At 44.1% G+C, this 19802-nt stretch overlaps 1 protein-coding gene across 3 annotated transcripts in view; it reads left to right on the top strand.

Moving 5' to 3' along the window:
* pde4ba (phosphodiesterase 4B, cAMP-specific a) overlaps nt 1-19802 on the top strand; it is an 832714-nt gene that overhangs the window by 705571 nt on the left and 107341 nt on the right. The window lies entirely within an intron of this gene.

Here is a 19802-nt window from a genome sequence, read left to right as displayed (position 1 = left end):
AGAACCTAAGTGCCAAAGGGAAGAAACGAAATAAACAAATAAACAGAAGTTGAGAAATGTGTTATGACCGAGGTGGGAGGAGTGCACTGTTTATTCTAGTTCCACTTCTCCACAGGTCACAAAATATATTTAAAAAAATTCCCATTTACCCATACGGTCAATCATAGACTCTATTTTTATCCCACAATAAAACACACCAACCAGGTTTCTTTAATAAACAACAAAATTATCAGTTCATTATAAAATAAGTTTTAATCAGTAATGAAGCAAAGCATTAAGTCACAGATTGAAATATTGAAGTTCCCTTTTTACCTTAGCCCCTCACATACACACATGCACCAGTTAACTGAAAAAACAGAGATTTACTCTTTAGAACGCGAGTACAAAAAAAGATGATGTTGGCCAAAATACTTGCTAATTCTTGAAGAAAACAGAGAAGATATGACAAGATGTCGGAAGTAATTTTCTGGTTTGGTGCCGCAAATATATGTAGACGACTGTCACTGGGATCTTCCTAGAATAGTTTTTGTCAGACAATGTTGAAGATCAGTTTGGGCAGGCTTTCCAGGAAAAATGCAATAACAGGGGTTTCAGGCAGTTTCTTACACTTGCTTCTCAACTTCTCATGAGATGGAAAACTGGCAGGCTTTTTCAAAGAGCTGAAACAGACTGAGCTGGGTGTTGCTCCCTTGGCAAGTTTTCTCCAACTGTCCTTTCAAACCATTGTCCATATCCCAACTGACTGTCCAAAGTGAAACCAAAAACAATGTCACAAAAGTCAAGCCTCATGACCCCTATAAATCTTGACCTGTCCCTTCTTTGTAAACATCTTTCCCCAAGTCAAAAACAACCCCTGCTGAGTAATTATTTGAAGATAAGTGCCTTCCTATAACTGTTTACAATCCAGACCTCACAGTGACCTTTGTTCAAAAAGAAATCCATGGACTCCTTTTCAGTTTTAAAACACAAATCTTCAAAATGTAACTAAAAAATGGAAGCACTCGTAACAAATGGTCAAAGTCCACTTATGTTTATATTACTGTATTTTTTTTCAAGACCTCCATAATAATTACCAACCCTGGATACCCATTTCAAACAGGTGTTCCTTATGTTGGTGTCCTACACACCAGAGGTACAGGAAATGGGGTGAAAGACTAGCATGCTTCCCTCAAATGCATATTAAAGTAAAGTGCCTGGTATTTAAGGTATCTGGTTCTACCTTTGCTAATCGGTCCTGCCCGATCCCTCACCTTCACAATAAATCTAGTGCATTTCTGCTGAAATGGGACTTAGTTCATTTTTTTCATGTAATCACTGCAATACGACGTAAAAACTCGGTGATGTAGGTGAGGACAATCCAGGCTACTGTCTGGGCTCAGTCAACAGGAACAGCACTTAGATGAAGTACCCAAGAGCTGCTGACCCCAATGAAACTTAGCATGAGTCGGGACCTTCAGAATAAGGAGAAAATCTGTTGGTGATTTTTTTTGATTTTGATATTATTTCATATGCTGCTTAGAGTATAGATGCTCCAAAGCAGTGTAACAGGAAAGTAAAATTATGGCAAGTGTAAGATGCAACTTTCAACCCTTGACCGGTTGTTCTCTGGTTTGGTTATGAGAATTAAGAGAAGTAATGAGATAAGTCAAAGTCCAAATTAAACACTAATGTCTTTACTAAGTTTGGTAGGAAGAACAAGTTCGCAATACAATGCACCCTGTTATTTAATTGTTTTAAAAATGGCGGAAGTGTAAAAAAAAGTGGACTGTGGGTTGATATCGTTTTGAATTTTCAAAGAAAGCTCATACTGTGAGTTTCAGTAGTGAGTCACAGGGATTCACAACTATATTGTTATTTCAAAACTACAGGCCCAATAGAGATTACAACATAATTTGGATTTTGTTTTGAATAGAGCAAGGCAACTTGAAGTTTATAGATCGTAACCAACTCATCTTTAAGTTACTTCTATTTTGAACTCATTTCAGTACTTTGCCAGTGTTTTTTTTCCCCTTTCTGAACCACAAATAGGGTTGCAGAGCTAAAAGGAGGAATATTAATGTGGAGGAAAAACATATAATATGAAGTATTCCCTCCGTGAACCTCTTTTTTTAAAAATAAGGTTAACTATATCTCCTCCAAAGGTCAGTGAGTAAAAGCATCATACTGTATGGAACTGAGCCACATATTGCATATTAACGTTATGCCATTGCTAACAATCTCATCTCTACATCAAAGGTTTGTAGCTTTTTCGCTACCATGCCACTAGTTTGGAGCATAACCCAGCCTGATAGTGCAGTAGTGAAAGAGTTCATTGTCAGATGTGTCAAATTTCAAATGAAATGTCAACAGATTACCCATTTGCCTATTCAGTTGGATAATGATCATTATTTGAAGAACAGATCTTTTTGGCCAACATTTGTTCCTCAGCCAATACCTATTTAAACAAAACAAACTAAGTGGTCATTTGCTCATTATTTATGGTGCACAATAGTTGCTGTATTTGCTTATGTAACTACAGTCACTCCATCCTGAAAATGTAATTCATTTTGTGAAGTGCTTTGAGACATTGTGACAGCATGATAAGGCACTATATAAATGCAATTTTTAAAAGATTTGATATAGACCTGGGAGGCCCATGTTCTATTCCTGGTCCATATCACAAGATAACTGGGGCTAGATATTCAAAGGCGTTAATTGGGCGAGTTTGCCTCCTGCCCAATCAGGCTAGTAGCATTTAGAAATAGTGTCGTGTGAGCAATGCAGAGGAGGTGCGGGGCCGGGACCCATAAATGATCTGGGTGATGGGTTCTACACCCCAGATTGACACTCAAGCCCCTGATTTTAGTCAGAACAGCGATAAAGCTCTACAATTGGTCTGAGAGTCCTTGAGCTACAAAACTAAAATGATCCATTCTTAATTGCTATTCAGTGGCCTCTGTAGGAAAGTCTGCATGGATGGATGTCGGTCTGGACAGGATGGATATCAGCTGTGTGTCGATTAAATCCATTGCTACTCAATATCATTGTACCGCATAAAAGATATTCATATGACATTTGTGATGTATCCTCCCTTCATTAATACAGTGCAGACCAGACACAAGGATGCAGATGAGGTGGAAGGGAGCATCCCTGGCCTCCCTCTTCACTTTCTTCCAATTTTGACCATGGGATACTAAAAGGTCAAGTCAATCCAAAAAACTTGGTAGTGAAACCTGTGCTGCAACCTACTGCAGACAAGAGGATCTCCAGGGCCCCAAGAGCACCTTGAAAAAAGAAAATAGTAATGTTGTTTGTCCTCATGATGACCTAAGGGCCTTCAAGGCCAAGGCCTACAGTCTTGACAGCAACCAAAATTGTAGCTTCAGGCCTGCAACTTTGTTCCTGTTGCTGCTCCCCTGATCTCAATGCAGGAACTTGCTGGAGGTGAGCCTCTGCCAGGAGGGCACATGAGCCAGCAAAATGTGTCTGACACCTCCCATCACAGCTATTCTGTCTGATGTGAACCATCTCTAGAGCACCCAAGTAGATAATGGACCCTGATGTGTGCTCCAGTCAATTTTGGGAGAGTATTAAAACTTCCTTTATGCATGTAACTATCCTTGTTAACAGTTAATGGTTTTATATTATTTAATGTATGTATATCTATTATATATTAAAAATGATGTGTGCTACCAAAACTCCAAGTGTGCCATGCCTGTGAGCAACAGATGGTGTGACTGATTAACTAAAGTGGCACTTTACCTAATATAAGTTGATTATCAATTAACTGATATTAAATCTTTTGTTTCTGAACTGTCAATCCAATTTCTAAAACATGCCACCAAGTGGCAGTACAACAATTAATAGAGTATAGTGAACAATTTGCTAAAGATGTTTGTTTTTAACAGCTCTCTCTCCATACTTGCAGTGTATCCTGGCCAAAACAGTAATTTATGAATTCCATCGACATGACAGAATTATGGCCATGGTCACTGATGATCCTGCTCAAACTTCACCCCCATGCAACAACTCCACTTCTCTCTCTCTCTCTCTTTCATTTGCTCACTCTCAACCTCTATTTCTCTCGATCACTTTTCCTCTCTCCTGATTACCTCTTTACCCCTCTCTATCTCTCTTTTCACTTTGTCTATCCTTCCCTCTCTCTGCTCCCTTCTCGCTGCCTTCCTGCCCTCTATTTTCCTCTCCCTCTGTCCCTTTTCTCTCCCTTTTCTCTCCCTCTCTTTGTCCTCTGACTATCCGTTCACCTCCTCCCTCCCTTCCATTTTTAGTCCAGTTGAGTTATCCCCTCATCATCTAACTTTGCCTCATCGGTATAGTACTGTTGGTCTTGATATATCCTGTATTTGTTGCAGAAACAAAATGTGCAACAGATGTCGATCAAGAATTATTGGGCTATTGTTCCTCGTGGAACAAGCTGGGAATTTCCTGGTTCTGTCTGTTCTAGTATTCTGCCTGTTCTTTGTCTTTACTGTAATTGTGAACGACATTATGTAGCTGCTAATGTTTGCAGAATACATAAACAAGGGTTAAACTTTGTGTAACTATAGTGTCAGAAGGGTTTTTCCACATATAATTACAGTTTATGAAACCAGCAGGATGGCTAACCTCTGCACTTGAAGTCAGTTCAAATTGATGATGTCATTTAGGATCAGCGTGACTCATTCATTTATTGTAAAGCAGATGTTTGTTCAGTCACTCTACCCAACCCTGTAATTCAATGCAATGGTTCATATCTGGGATTTTATCCAACATCATGAGGTTTATCTTTACTAATTTATGATTTTGAGCATTAGTTTCATTTTGCACTGTTATTTAGGTGCAATCAAACATCAAATATTCCTAATGTGAAATAACATTTTACTTGTGTACAAAGTACATGTTGTGTTTAATATCCACCATCATTCTCGTCCTTAGCCCCTGCTCTGCTGGCAATGTTGAATGCCTTAGTGAGATCTATAAAAGTAAAGGGGTGTACTCTGTTCCCTACACTTCTCTTGTAGCTGGCGTATGGAGAAGATCACATCCACAGTAGATCTGCTGGCACAGAAACCGCACTGTGCTTCTGGGTATGCTCGGTCTGCAAGTATATGCTGCAGAGAAATTTGTTTGTCGGGGCTGTTGCACAGTTGGCTCTCCCCTTGCGCCTCTGTCTTTTTCCTGCCAACTACTAAGTAAATGAAGTCTTTTAAGTATGACTCTAGCAAAGGCCTTCCCCATTATGCTAAGACGTGAGATGCCCCTGTAGTTGTTGCAGTCTCCTCTGTTGCCTTTGTTTTTGTATAGTGTAATGATTTTGACGCATCTCCTGTGGAACAAGATTTTGGGGAAAATTGGCAGTCCACTGAAGCTCCTCAGCCTCCTCCGCTCCTTCCATGACCATATGCACTGCACTGTACAGTTTGATGGCTCCACTTCCGACAGTTTTGGAGTGAAGAATGGAGTGAAACAGAGTTGTGTTCTTGCCCCCACTCTGTTTGGCACTACCTTCTCCATGTTCCTGACCTTCACCTTCCCTGCAGATATGGAAGGAGTCTACTTGCACACTAGGTCAGATGGCAAGCTGCACAATCTATCCAAGCTGAAAGCAAAGACAAAAACACATCGCTTCCTGATCAGAGAATTCCTCTACAAAGACTCATGGACTGTTTCTCCCGTGCCTGTACTTTGTTCTCCTTGACCATAAGCATCAACAAAACTGTGGTCATGGGACCAGGTGTTGTATCTCTGCCCCTGATCACACTAAATAACACCCCACTGGAAGCGGATAGCAAATTCTGCTACCTTGGATCCATGGTGACAGCCAATCTGTCCCTTGATGCAGAGCTCGATGGACGTATAGATATAGCAGCTACCACCTTTGGCCGACTCGCGAAACGCACATGGGATAACACCAAGCTGACCCTTAGGACCAAGCTGATGGTTTATAAGGCCTGTGTTCTCAGCAACTTGCTGTATGGCTGTGAAACATGGATGACTTACAGCTACCAGGAAAAGAAGCTCAATAATTTCCATCTTCGCTGTCTGTGGCGCTTTATGGGTATATCCTGGCAGGACAAAATCACATGCTGCAGTTCTCTCAAAGGCAGAGCTCCCAAGCGTGTTGGAACTAATCAAACAGGCAGATTCAGTGGATCAGACACGTCTGCAGAAGGGAAGACAGTTACATACCAAGGACCTTCTGTATGGTGAGGTAGCCGGGACCAGATGATCAGCGGGATGCCCAAAGTTCTGCTTCAAGGATGCTTGCAAGCGTGACATGAAAGCCTTGACTGTTGATTATTGCACCTGGGAGTCACTAGCTGGCGAAAGAGGGAAATGGCGACTCATCTTGTGGACTGGTGTACATTACCATAATGACCAGCTGCTACAACAGCTTGGCAACAGGCGCTAATGTCAAATACAACACCTCACAGTGTCACTTGGCAGATTCACATGCAGCACTTGTGGCAGAACCTGCTTCTCAAGGACTGGCCTTCACGGCCATCAACATATGGTGCACCAAGTAAAGACCCCCCACCCCCCACCACCTAAATGGATTGTTTCCTTTTTTTCATTCCTTCATGGTAAGTGGGCATCACTGGCTGTGCCAGCATTTATTGCCCATCCCTAATTGCCCTTGAGAAGGTGGTGGTGAGCTGTAGTCCATGTGAGGTAGGTACACCCACAGTGCTGTTAGGAAGGGAGTTCCAGGATTTTGACCCAATGACAGTGAAGGAAAGGCGATATAGTTCCAAGTCAGGATGGTGTATGCCTTGGACAGGAACTTGCAGGTGGTGATGTTCCCATGAATCTGCTGCTCTTGTCCTTCGAGGTGGTAGAGGTCGCGGGTTTGGAAGGTGCTGTCGAAGGAGTCTTGGTGCGTTGCTGCAGTACACCTTGTAAATGGTACACCCTGCTGCCGCTGTGCGTCGGTGGTGGAGGGAGTGAATGTTTGTGGAAGTGTGCCATTCAAACGGGCTGCTTTGTCCTGGATGGTGTCGAGCTTCTTGAGTGTTGTTGGAGCTGCACCCATCCAGGCAAGTGGAGCATATTCCATCACACTCCTGAATTGGGCCTTGTAGATGGTGGACAGGTTTTGGGGAGTCAGGAGGTGAGTTACTCACCGCAGGATTCCTAGCCTCTGACCTGCTCTTGTAGCCACAGTATTTATATGGCTACTCCAGTTCAGTTTCTGGTCAATGGTAGCCCCAGGATGCTGATAGTGGGGGATTCAGTGATGGTAATGCCATTGAATGTCAAGGGGATATGGTTAGATTCTCTCTTGTTGGAGATGGTCATTGCCTGGCACTTGTGTGGCACGAATGTTACTTGCCACTTATCAGCCCAAGCCTGGATATTGTCCAGGTCTTGCTGCATTTCTACACGGACTGCTTCAGTACTTTTGAGGAGTCGCGAATGGTGCTCAACATTGTGCAATCATCAGCGAACATCCCCAGTTCTGACCTTATGATTGAAGGAAGGTCATTGATAAAGCAGCTGAAAATGGTTGGGCCTCAGACACTACCCTGAGGAACTCCTGCAGTGATGTCCTGGAGCTCAGATGATTGACCTCCAACAACCACAGCCATCTTCCCTTGCGCTAGATTCTAATCATCAGAGAGTTTTCCCCCTGATTCCCATTGACTCCAGTTTTGCTAGGGCTCCTTGGTGCCATACTCGGTCAAATGCTGCCTTGATGTCAAGGGCAGTCACTCTCACCTCACCTCTTGAGTTCAGCTCTTTTGTTCCTGTTTGAACCAAGGCTGTAATGAGGTCAGGTGCTGAGTGACCCTGTCGCAACCCAAACTGGGTATCACTGAGCAGGTTATTGCTAAGCAAGTGCTGCTTGATGGCACTGTTGATGACACTTTCCATCACTTTACTGATGATTGAGAGTAGACTGATGGGGCGGTAATTGGCCGGGTTGGACTTGTCCTGCTTTTTGTGTACAGGACATACCTGGGCAATTTTCCACATTACCGAGTAGATGCCAGTGTTGTAGCTATACTGGAACAGCTTGGCTAGGGGTACGGCAAGTTCTGGAGCACAGGTCTTCAGTACTATTGCCGGAATATTGTCAGGACCCATAGCCTTTGTAGTATCCAGTGCCATCAGTCGTTTCTTGATATCACGCGGAGTGAATCGAATTGGCTGAAGTCTGGCATCTGTAATGTTGGGGACTTCAGGAGGGGGCCAAGATGGTTCATCAATTCGGCACTTCTGGCTGAAGATTGTTGCAAATGCTTCAGCCTTATCTTTCGCACTGATGTGCTGGGCTCCCCCATCATTGAGGATGGGGATATTTGTGAATCCACCTCCTCCAGTTAGTTGTTTAATTGTCCACCACTATTCACGGCTGGATGTTGCAGGACTGCAGAGCTTAGATCTGGTCCATTGGTTATGAGATCGCTTAGCTCTGTCTATTGCATGCTGCTTATGCAGTTTGGCATGCAAGTAGTCCTGAGTTGTAGCTTCACCAGGTTGACACCTCATTTTGAGGTATGCCTGGTGCTGCTTCTGGCATGCCCTCCAGCATTCTTCATTGAACCAGGGTTGGTCTCCTGGCTTGATGGTAATGGTAGAGTGGGGGATATGCCAGGCCATGAGGTTACAGATTGTGGTTGAGTACAATTCTGCTGCTGCTGATGGCCCACAGCGTCTCATGGATGCCCAGTTTTGCATTACTAGATCTGTTTGAAATCTATCCCATTTAGCACGGTGATAGTGCCACACAACACGATGGACGGTATCCTCAATGTGAAGGCAGGACTTGGTCTCCACAAGGACTGTGCGGTGATCACTCCTACCAATACTGTCATGGACAGATGCATCTGCGGCAGGCAGATTGGTGAGGACGAGGTCAAGTATGTTTTTCCCTCTTGGTGGTTCTCTCACCACCTGCCGCAGACCCAGTCTAGCAGCTATGACCTTTAGGACTCAGCCAGCTCGGTCAGTAGTGGTGCTACCAAGCCACTCTTGGTGATGGACATTGAAGTCCCCCGCCCAGAGTACATTCTGTGCCCTTGCCACCCTCAGTGCTTCCTCCAAGTGGTGTTCAACATGGAGGAGTCCTGACTCATCGGGTGAGGGAGGGCGGTAGGTGGTGATCAGTAGGAGGTTACCTTGCCCATGTTTGACCTGATGCCATGAGACTTCATGGGGTCCAGAGTCGATGTTGAGGACTCCCAGGGCAACTCCCTCCCTACTGTCGACCACTGTCCTGCCACCTCTGCTGGGTCTGTCCTGCCAGTGGGACAGGACATACCCAGGGATAGTGATTGCAGTGTCTGGGACATTGTAAGGTATGATTCCATAAGTATGACCATGTCAGGCTGTTGCTTGACTGGTCTGTGGGACAGTTCTCCCAACTTTGGCACAAGCCCCCAGATGTTAGTCAGGAGGACTTTGCAGGGTTGACAGGGCTGGGTTTGCCGTTGTCATTTCCGGTGTCTCGGTCGATGCCGGGTGGTCTGTCCGGTTTCATTCCTTTTTATTGACTTCGTAGCGGTTAGGTACAACTGAGTGGCTTGCTAGGCCATTTCAGAGGGCATGTAAGAGTTAACCACATTGCTGTGGGTCTGGAGTCACATGTAGGCCAGATGAGGTAAGGACAGCAGATTTCTTTCCCTAAAGGACATTAGTGAGCCTGCATGTCCATCATCCTTCGTAGATGGAAGGATGCCAACCAACTTCTTGTCCTTTAAAGGGCTACTATTGATTTCAAAAGTAATTTTATACTTGTTCTTGTCATGTGGATAACACTGGAGTGACTGTGTTTATTGTTCAACCAAATTGGTCTGAGTATATGACATTCTTGATTATTTGCACAACTTGAGTGGCTTATTATACCACATTGGAGGCATTAACAGTTGACCACACAGTATGTACCAGTTATGTGTTAGCCAGACAAGGCAGGTTCCCTTCCTGAAGGTCACTGGTGAACTACTTAGTTTTAAGTCAATTCAACAACTTTTCTGGTCAATTTATTTCTTGTGTTGGCTCACTAATTAAATTCAATAAATGTAGTAATTTTACAGCTTACTTTGTGATTCTGTACACATTCTGAGGTGCTGGAACAATGCAAATTATGTTAAAATTTATTGTTGCACAACTATCTTCCCTTCACTTACAAGTAATATGATCTTGACAAAATGATAATGTGATTCACTGTTTTCTCCCCAGGTATAAAGACACTGAGTCATTGTGCTGGACATTAAGTTACCTATGCACTGGTGGGGGAGGGGGACAGGGGCGGAGGGGTGGTCAGGTCCAGTAGCACATGGGAAACCTGGAAGTAAGTGCAGCACATCTGTCGGTGGCTTTTTAATCCAGGCACTGCATTACCTTATCATTTCCAGGTTTCCCAATAAATTGTCATGAGTGGGCATGATGGCTAACCGTAGGAGTCGATTTCAACTCCAGTGTTTAAAGGGACAATCCAAACATGCAATTTGATAGATTTTGGAGTTGGGAACAAAACAGAAATAAAAACAAAGTGCTGGAAATATTCAGCAGGTCAGATAGTGTCTGTGGAGAGAGAAGCAGAGTTAATATTTCAGGTCTATGATCTTTCTATTTTTATTTTGGTTCCAGAATATATTGTTCGAAGAAACTGTCCTAATATACTCTCTGAACTCATCCTCCAGGCTACCTTTGCCAATTTGATTCGTCCAATCTATATGAAGATTAAAATCGGCCACAATCATTGCAATAACTTTCCTACAAGCCCCATTATTTCTTGAGTTATACTCTAAGCTACAGTGTAGCTACTATTAGGGAGTCTATAAACTACTCCCACCGGTGACTTTCCTTTTCTATTTAACTCCACCCAAACTGATTCTATGGCCGGACTTTTACAGTGGGCGGGGTGGCCCCGTTCACTATCCGAAAAGTCGGTGGCGAGCCTGCCTCCGCCGGGCCTGGGGATCTAGACCGGAATTTCCTCTTATTCTGGGCCGAGATGTCTCTGGTGTCATCATTGAAACTTGACTGGATGTGTCTTTTTTCAAACCTGGGGATGAGGTCTGGGCAGCGGTGCCACCCTGGAAACCGGGAACGTTGGCAGAATTTGTCGTGGCAAGTGCAAATGAAGGTTCTGATCCTTGGAGGATCCGGAGGAATTGGTACCTTTGCTATTCAGCTCTTGAAAGCCTGGGGAGCCCATGTGGCCACCACCTGCTCTGAGAATGCTTTCTCATTCCTAAAAGATTTGGGTGTGGATCACGTCATCAATTATAAAGCTCAGAGCATGGAGAAACAGCTCAAGGATCTGGAAATGTTTGACTTTATTTGTTTGACCCCATTGGTCTGGGGTGGGCCTTCCACCTCATTGAAGTAGGAAATCCCGCCTAATGGAGCTGCCAGCCAATCAGCAGGCCGGCAGCTCTTAGTTCCAGCAGCGCCACCGCGAGTGGTGACCACTGCTTGGACTCCACCCAGCTTCAGGATGAAGATGAAGGATGGCCCCGGAAAAAAGCTAAGTATTTAGGGCCTCGATGGAGACAATCAATCAAGCCCCGGCGAGGCAAGGCGGGGGTCGGTTGGGGGGGGCTCGTGACATGTTGTGCATTGGGGATGGTTGGGACTTCGGGGCGGCCCTCTGTGGGACACAGGGTGCCTGATCAGGAGGGCCCCCACCCCAGCCCGCAAGAGGGCTGCCTAGTTTTATCAGACGGGCTTTCTGAGGCCTCAGTCGCCTGCTTGCCAAGCATAAAATACCCGTGGTGGCGGTTGGAGGCCCTTAAGTAGCAGTTAATTGGCCACTTAAGGGCCTTGATTGGCCTGGGGTGGGTGGCCCATTTCTCACTGCCGCCCTGTGTAAATTGGCAGCGAGGCACAGGAAGGGCCCTCCCACTCCATTTAACTCCCCACCGACCCCCCCGCATCACAAGTCCACTCTTTTTGGGGGCGTAAAATTCTGGCCTATATCTTGATCTTCTGAGCCAAGATCATTTCTATTACTGCACTGATCTCATCCTTTGTTAAGGAAGATACCTCACCTCCTTTACCTTTTTTCCTACCCTTCCGAAATGTCAGACACCCTTGAGTACTTAGTTCCCAGCCTTGGACACCTTGCAGCCACATCTCTGTAATGACTATCAGATCATACCCATTTATTTCTATCTGTGCTATCAATTCATCCATTTTTGTAATGAATGCAGCATGCATTCAGATAGAGTCCTTAATTCTGTCCTTTTACCATTTTTCCCTACTCTGACCTTATTTGCTGATGCACTCTTATGTTTATATGCTCTGTCCCTTCCTGTCACACTCTGGTTGTCATTACCCATATCGCTACCCTGCACTATTGCCTTGCCCTTTCTCATTAACTTTCTAAATTTCCTCTCACCTGAACCCTCCCCCCCACTATTTAGTTTAAAGCCCTCTCTACAACCCTAGTTTTGTAATTCGCCAGGACACGCAGTTCAGGTGACGCCCATCCCAACGGTACAGCTCCCTCTTTCCCCAGTACTGGGCCTGTGCCCCATGAATCTAAAGCCATTTGTCCCACACCAATCTTTGAGCCAGGCATTCAACTCTCTGATCTTATTTACCCTGTGCAAATTTGCTCGTGGCTCAGGTAGTAATCCAGAGATTATTACCTTTGAGGTTCTGCCTTTTAATTTAGCCCCTAGCTGCTCATACTCCCTCAGCAGAACTTCTTTCTTAGTCCTACCAATGTTGTTGGAACTCACATGGACCACGACAACTGGATCCTTCCCCTCGCACTCCACGTTCCTCCTCAGCCCCGAGGAGATGTCCTTAGCCCTGGCAACACAGCCTTCGGGACTCACGCTCTCGGCTGCAGAGAACCATATCTATCCCCCTAACTATCCTGTCCCCCATTACTACTACAACATTCCTTTTTACTGCCCCCATTTGAATGTCCCCCTGCACCACGAAGCTGTGGTCAGTTTGCTCATCCTCCCTGCAGTCCCTGCCCTTGTCCCCACAAACTGCAAGAACCTTGAATCTGTCGGACAAATGCAAGGGCTGAGGCTCCTCTATTGCTGTCTTTTGGATCCCCATACCTGCGTCGCTTAGTCACACCCTCCTATCCCTGCTGCTGCTGCTTGTAGCTACTCCAAATAGGAGATCTGCTGTCATGCTACATCACGCTTGTCTATCTTGCACCATCCTCACACATCCATTGTTAGCTCATCTGCAACTGCTATGTGATGGGGAATAAGGAAATGGCAGAGAAACTAAACAAATACTTTGTGTCTGTCTTCACGGAGGAAGGTACAAAAAAACTCCCAGGAACACTAGAAAACCCAGGGACTAGCTAAGGAGGAACTGAAAGAAATTAGGATTCATGAAAAAGTAGAACTGGAGAAATTAATGGGACTGAAAGTTGATAAATCCCCTGAACCTGATTATCTATATCCCAGAGTGTTGAAAGAGTTGACTGTAGAGATAGTGGATGCGTTGGTGGTCATCTTCCAAAATTCAATAGAATCTAGAATGGTTCCTGTAGATTGGAAGGTAGCAACTGTGATCCTACTATTTAAGAAAGGAGGGAGCAAGAAAACAGGGAACTACAAACCTGTTAACCTGACATCAGTAGTAGGGAAAATGCTAGAATATTCTAAAGGATGTGATAACTGGACACTTGGGAAATAATGGTTGGATTGGGCAGAGTCAACATGGATTTATGAAAGGGAAATCATGTTTTCCAAACCTGTCAGTGATTTTTGAGGATGTAACTAACCAAATAGGTAAGGGGGGAACCAGTACATGTGATGTATTTGGATTTTCAGAAGGCTTTTGATAAGGTCCCATACAGGAGGTTAGTAAACAAAATTAGAGCACATGGGATTGGGAGTATTATATTGTTATGGATTGAGAATTGGTTAACAGACAGAAAACAGAGAGTAGGAATAAATGGGTCATTCTCAGGTTGGCAGGCTGTGACTAGTGGGGTACTGCACGGATCAGTGCTTGGGCCCCGGCTATTCACAATCTATATCAATGATTTGAATGTGGGGACGAAATGTAATATTTCCCAGTTTGCAGGTGACACAAAACGAGATGGGAATGTGAGTTGCGAGGAGAATTCAAAGTGGTTTCAGGCTAAGTGAGTCGGCAAGAACATGGCAGATGGAACATAATGTGGAAAAATGTGAAGTTATCCAGTTGGTAGGAAAAACAGAAATGCAGAGTATTCTTAAATGGTGAGAGATTGGGAAGTGCTGATGTCCAAAGGGACCTGGATGTCCTTGTTCGTAAGTCACTGAAAGCTAACATGCAGGTGCAGCAAGCAATTAGGAAGGCAAATGGTATGTTGGCCTTTATTGCAAGAGGATTTGAGTACAGGAGTAAAGAAGTATTGCTGCAATTATATAGAGCCTTGGTGAGATCGCACCTGGAGTATTGCCTCCTTATCTAAGGAAGGATAGAGGAAGTGTAATGAAGGCTCACCAAACTGATCCCTGGGTTGGTGGGATTGGCCTATGAGGAGAAATTGAGGAGACTGGGCCTATATTTTCTAGAGTTTAGAAGAATGAACGGTGATCTCATTGAGACATACAAAGTCTTACAGGGCTCAACAGGGTAGATGCAGGAAGGATGTTTTCCCTGGCTGGGGGGTCTAGAACCAGGGGACACAGTCTCAGAATAAGAGATAGGCCATTTAGGAGTAAGATGAGGAGGAATTTCTTCATTCAGAGGGTGGTGAATCTTTGGAATTCTCGACCCCAGAGTGCTGTGGAGGCTCAGTCATTGAGTATAATCAAGACAGAGATCGATAGATTTTTAGATATTAAAGATATCAAGAGATATGGGGATAGTGTGAGAAAATGGTGTTGAAGATCAGCCATGATCTAGTTGAATGGCAGAGCAGGCTTAAGGGGCCAAATGGTCTACTCCTGCTCGTATTTCCTATGTCCATCATCCAACTATGCTTAGTTTGAATCACTCTTTCTGCTGCCCTCCACTTTCCCCTCTAGAAGAGATCTCTGTAGCTTTTCAGCTCTGATCAAATGGCCAAAATACTGACATTTTCTTTTCTGGATGTCACTTTCTAGAGTTCTTTTTGCTTTTGCAATTTCAAACACCTTTTCCTTTGTCTTATGCTTAAAATTCCTTATATAGACCATATGTCTTTTCATCCACATTTCAAAGGCCTCTATTTTCTTCGACAGCTCTTTACATATTGTCCAGGTTTCTGAGGGTTCCAGGAAAGTGGATAGAATGTAGCATCATATGAGTTTTTTCCTTGGTAAAAGCTTGAATTTTCTTCATGTTCACACATCCTCACAAAATTCTTCACAAAATTACTTTTGGCTATCTCGATCTTTCTTCTAACTTGGGCATTGCATCTACCATCTTCTGTTATCATTTGTCCTAAATAGACAAACCTACCTACTCGTTCCAGTGTGACACCATCCACTTCAATCTTCACTCTGATTTCTTCTAATGTATTCCTTCTAAATACCATTGTTTTTGTCTTTTTGGAATTCATACTCCAATTCATATTCTAAACTTCTAGATTTTACTTGATCTACAGTATTTTATAGGGCCTCTTCTGATTCTGCAAGTAGCGCAGTGTAGTCAGCGTACCACATGTTCGTTATGTTCTTGCCTCCAATTTTTACGCCTGGAAGTACCTCTAATTCTCTGAATATTTGTTCTATGTACAGATTGAAAAATCTTGGGGACAGTACATGGCCTTATCATACTTCTATCTTCACTTGAAACATATCTGATTGTCCATCTTCTAGTTTAATGCTCACTATTTGGTCCCAATACAAGCTCGCGATAAATCTTACATCTTTACTGTCAATGTCACATTTCAGCAACACGTCTGTTCGCATTTGGTGATAAACATGATAAAATGCTTTTTCATAATCTATAAAGCATATGTAAATATTCTTGTTTACTTCTAGATATTTACTAAAGATTGTTCTTGGGTTAAATATTCCCTCTCTTGTTCCTACTCCAGATCTAAATCCAGACTGTATTTCACCAATTTCTGCTTCAAATGTGTTATTGTTTCTTTCTATTGTGATTTCCAACATCAGTTTATAGAGATGACTCATTAAACTTATAGTTCTGAACTGATACCGCTGCATTGCTTTAGGTTTATTAGGTATCTTAATGAATAATGAATGTCTCAAGTCACTTTGCCTCTATGTCTTGAAGACTCCCTCGATTTGGATCATCATGCAATTCACTTATATATTCTGTCCATATTTTTGCTACTGCAGCCCTTTCAAACAATATTTTACCATCATTGTCTTTTATGCACCCACTATCTGTTGTTATCCCTTTCGATCTGTCAAAGATTTCACCACCTGGTGCATAACTCTCATTTTGTGGTTTCATTCCAGCTCCAATACTTGATCACGCATTTCATTATACCATTTCTCTTTAGCCTGCCCACATACGTTATTTTCTTGTCAATTTCTTCATACTCAGGTGTGTTTCTTTCCCCTTTCTATCATCATGGCCAATATCTGTCAACTATTCCTTCTCTAGGCCATTTCAGAGGGCATTTTAAGAGTCTGTGGGTCTGGAGTCACATGTAGGCCAGATTTCCTGCCTTAGAGGGGTAGATATCTTGACTGAAGCCAATTAAGGGCCTGGGCCATGCAAAATTGCAGTGTGGCTTCCAGGCCTGGCGAAGGGGAGCTCTCCCCCGACATTTTAGCTGGTGGGCGGGGCCACTACCTGCATGTAAAATTCTGGCCATTAACTCTGTTTCTGTCTGCAGAAATGCTGCCAGACCTGCTGAGTGTTTCCAGCATTTAATGTTTTTATTATAGCCTCTCACATCCTGCTGAGTGACCATTCTTATAGTGAGATAGAGAGAGTGAAGTCAGGATGATCCTTTGGTCTCTGTACCCTGGTAGCAAACCTTCAATTCTTGAGTTTTCAGACAACATTGAATCATATGGGTGACTTCAACTTCCCTAATATTGATTGGAACCTCCTTAGTGCAAATAGTTTGGATGGAGCAGTTTTTGTCAGGTGTGTCCAGGAAGGTTTCCTGACTCAATATGTAGATAGGCCGACTAGAGGGGAGACTATGTTGGACTTGGTGCTTGGCAACGAACCAGGCCAGGTGGCAGATCTATCGGTGGGAGAGCATTTCGGTGATAGTGATCACAACTCCCTGACCTTTACGATAGTCATGGAGAGGGACAGGAGCAGACGGGATGGGAAAATATTTAATTGGGGGAGGGGGAATTACAATGCTATTAGGCAGGAACTGGGGAGCATAAATTGGGAACAGATGTTCTCAGGGAAATGCACGACAGAAATGTGGAGGTTGTTTAAGGAGCACTTGCTGCGACTGCTGGATAAGTTTGTCCCGATGAGGCAGGGAAGGGATGGTAGGGTGAAGGAACCTTGGATGACAAGAGATGTGGAACAGCTAATCAAGAGGAAGAAGGAAGCTTACTTAAGGTTGAGGAAGCAAGGATCAGACAGGGCTCTAGAGGGTTACAAGGTAGCCAGGAAGGAATTGAAGAATGGACTTAGGAGAGCTAGAAGAGGACATGAAAAAGTCTTGGCGGGTAGGATTAAGGAAAATCCCAAGGCATTCTACACTTATGTGAGGAACAAGAGGATGGCTAGAGTGAAGGTAGGGCCGATCAGGGATAGTGGAGGGAACTTGTGCCTGGAGTCGGAGGAGGTAGGGGAGGTCCTAAATGAATACTTTGCTTCAGTATTCACTAGTGAGAGGGACCTGGTTGTTTGTGAGGACAGCGTGGAACAGGCTGATATGCTCGAACAGGTCGAGGTTAAGAGGGAGGATGTGCTGGAAATTTTGAATGATATGAGGACAGATAAGTCCCCGGGGCCAGACGGGATATACCCAAGGATATTACGGGAAGCGAGGGAAGAGATTGCTGCGCCTTTGGCGATGATCTTTGCATCTTCACTGTCCACTGGAGTAGTGCCGGATGATTGGAGGGTGGCAAATGTTGTTCCCTTGTTCAAGAAAGGCTTTAGGGATAACCCTGGGAATTATAGATCAGTCAGTCTTACGTCGGTAGTGGGCAAATTATTGGAGAGGATTCTGAGAGACAGGATTTATGATTATTTGGAAAAGCATAGTTTGATTAGAGACAGTCAGCATGGCTTTGTGAGGGGCAGGTCATGCCTCACAAGCCTTATTAAATTCTTTGAAGATGTGACAAAACACGTTGAAGGAAGAGCAGTGGATGTGGTGTATATGGATTTTAGCAAGGCGTTTGATAAGGTTCCCCATGGTAGGGTCATTCAGAAAGTAAGGATGCATGGGATACAGGGAAAGTTGGCTGTCTGGATACAGAATTGGCTGGCCCATAGAAGTCAGAGGGTGGTAGTCGATGGAAAGTATTCAGCCTGGAGCTCGGTGACCAGTGGTGTTCTGCAGGGATCTGTTCTGGGACCTCTGCTCTTTGTGATTTTTATAAATGACTTGGATGAGGAAGTGGAAGGCTGGGTTAGCAAGTTTGCCGATGACACGAAGGTTGCTGGAGTTGTGGATAGTGTGGAAGGCTGTTGTAGGTTGCAACGGGACATTGACAGGATGCAGAGCTGGGCTGAGAAGTGGCAGTTGGAGTTCAACCTGGAAAAGTGTGAAGTGATTCATTTTGGAAGGTCGAATTTGAATGCGGAATACAGGTTTAAAGACAGGATTCTTGGTAGTGTGGAGGAACAGAGGGATCTTGGGGTCCATGTCCATAGATCGCTCAAAGTTGCCACCCAAGTTGATAGGGTTGTTAAGAAGGCGTATGGTGTGTTGGCTTTCATTAACAGGGGGATTGAGTTTAAGAGCCGCGAGGTTATGCTGCAGCTCTATAAGGCCCTGGTTCGACCACACTTGGAATATTGTGTTCAGTTCTGGTCGCCTCATTATAGGAAGGATGTGGAAGCTTTAGAGAGGGTGCAGAGGAGATTTACCAGGATGCTGCCTGGACTGGAGGGCATGTCCTGCGAAGAAAGATTGAGGGAGCTGGGGCTTTTCTCATTGCAGCGAAGAAGGATGAGAGGTGACTTGATAGAGGGGTACAAGATGATGAGAGGCATAGATAGAGTGGATAGCCAGAGACTTTTTCCCAGGGTGGAAAGGGCTATCACCAGGGGGCATAATTTTAAGGTGATTGGAGGAAGGTTTCAGGGAGATGTCAGAGGTAGGTTCTTTACACAGAGAGTGGTGGGTGCGTGGAATGCGCTGCCAGCGGTGGTAGTAGAAGCAGATACTTTAGGGGCATTTAAGCGACTCTTGGATAGGTACATGGATGATAGTAGAATGAAGGGTAGGTAGTTAGTTTGATCTTTGAGTAGGTTAAAGGTTCGGCACAACATCGTGGGCCGAAGGGCCTGTACTGTGCTGTACTGTTCTATGTTCTATATTTGGCAATTTACCCTTCTTCTTTTGATTAGGGAGTTTTGAGGTAGTGGGATATTATTATATTTAGCAGTCCAGAAAATCCCATTGCAACAGTCAGAGTCAACTAGTTATATCACTAATGGCTGACCAGATCAGAATGGGTGTATCTTGGATGCCTGGCTCAGGAGCAGGTGAGAATTGCAGTGCCAGGATGATCACTTGGAGGGCTGCCAGCATGTCTCCCTCAAAAGTACATTTGCTAAGTGTATTAGCCCCCTTTATAGAAGGTTCAAGTCAATGTAACAATTTCTCGGGTCTTCAGGGACCTCTGCTTTTCCGAAATTGTCTTTGTGCTTCATATTAGGCTATTGTTTTGTTTTCTGTGTGATTTCTGTCTGCATTTCATGGAAATCTTTACTTTTTCCAGTTAATGTTATTGTCTTATTATCGAGCTGTCTAAAAATCTACACTCTTTTCAAGTCATGGTATGATCAAGAAT

This window comes from Heterodontus francisci, chromosome 8 (assembly GCF_036365525.1).
Source record: "Heterodontus francisci isolate sHetFra1 chromosome 8, sHetFra1.hap1, whole genome shotgun sequence".
In the NCBI taxonomy this organism is placed as follows: domain Eukaryota; kingdom Metazoa; phylum Chordata; class Chondrichthyes; order Heterodontiformes; family Heterodontidae; genus Heterodontus; species Heterodontus francisci.
Note: the sequence above shows the minus strand (reverse complement) of the source record. Positions and strands in the feature narration are given on the sequence as shown.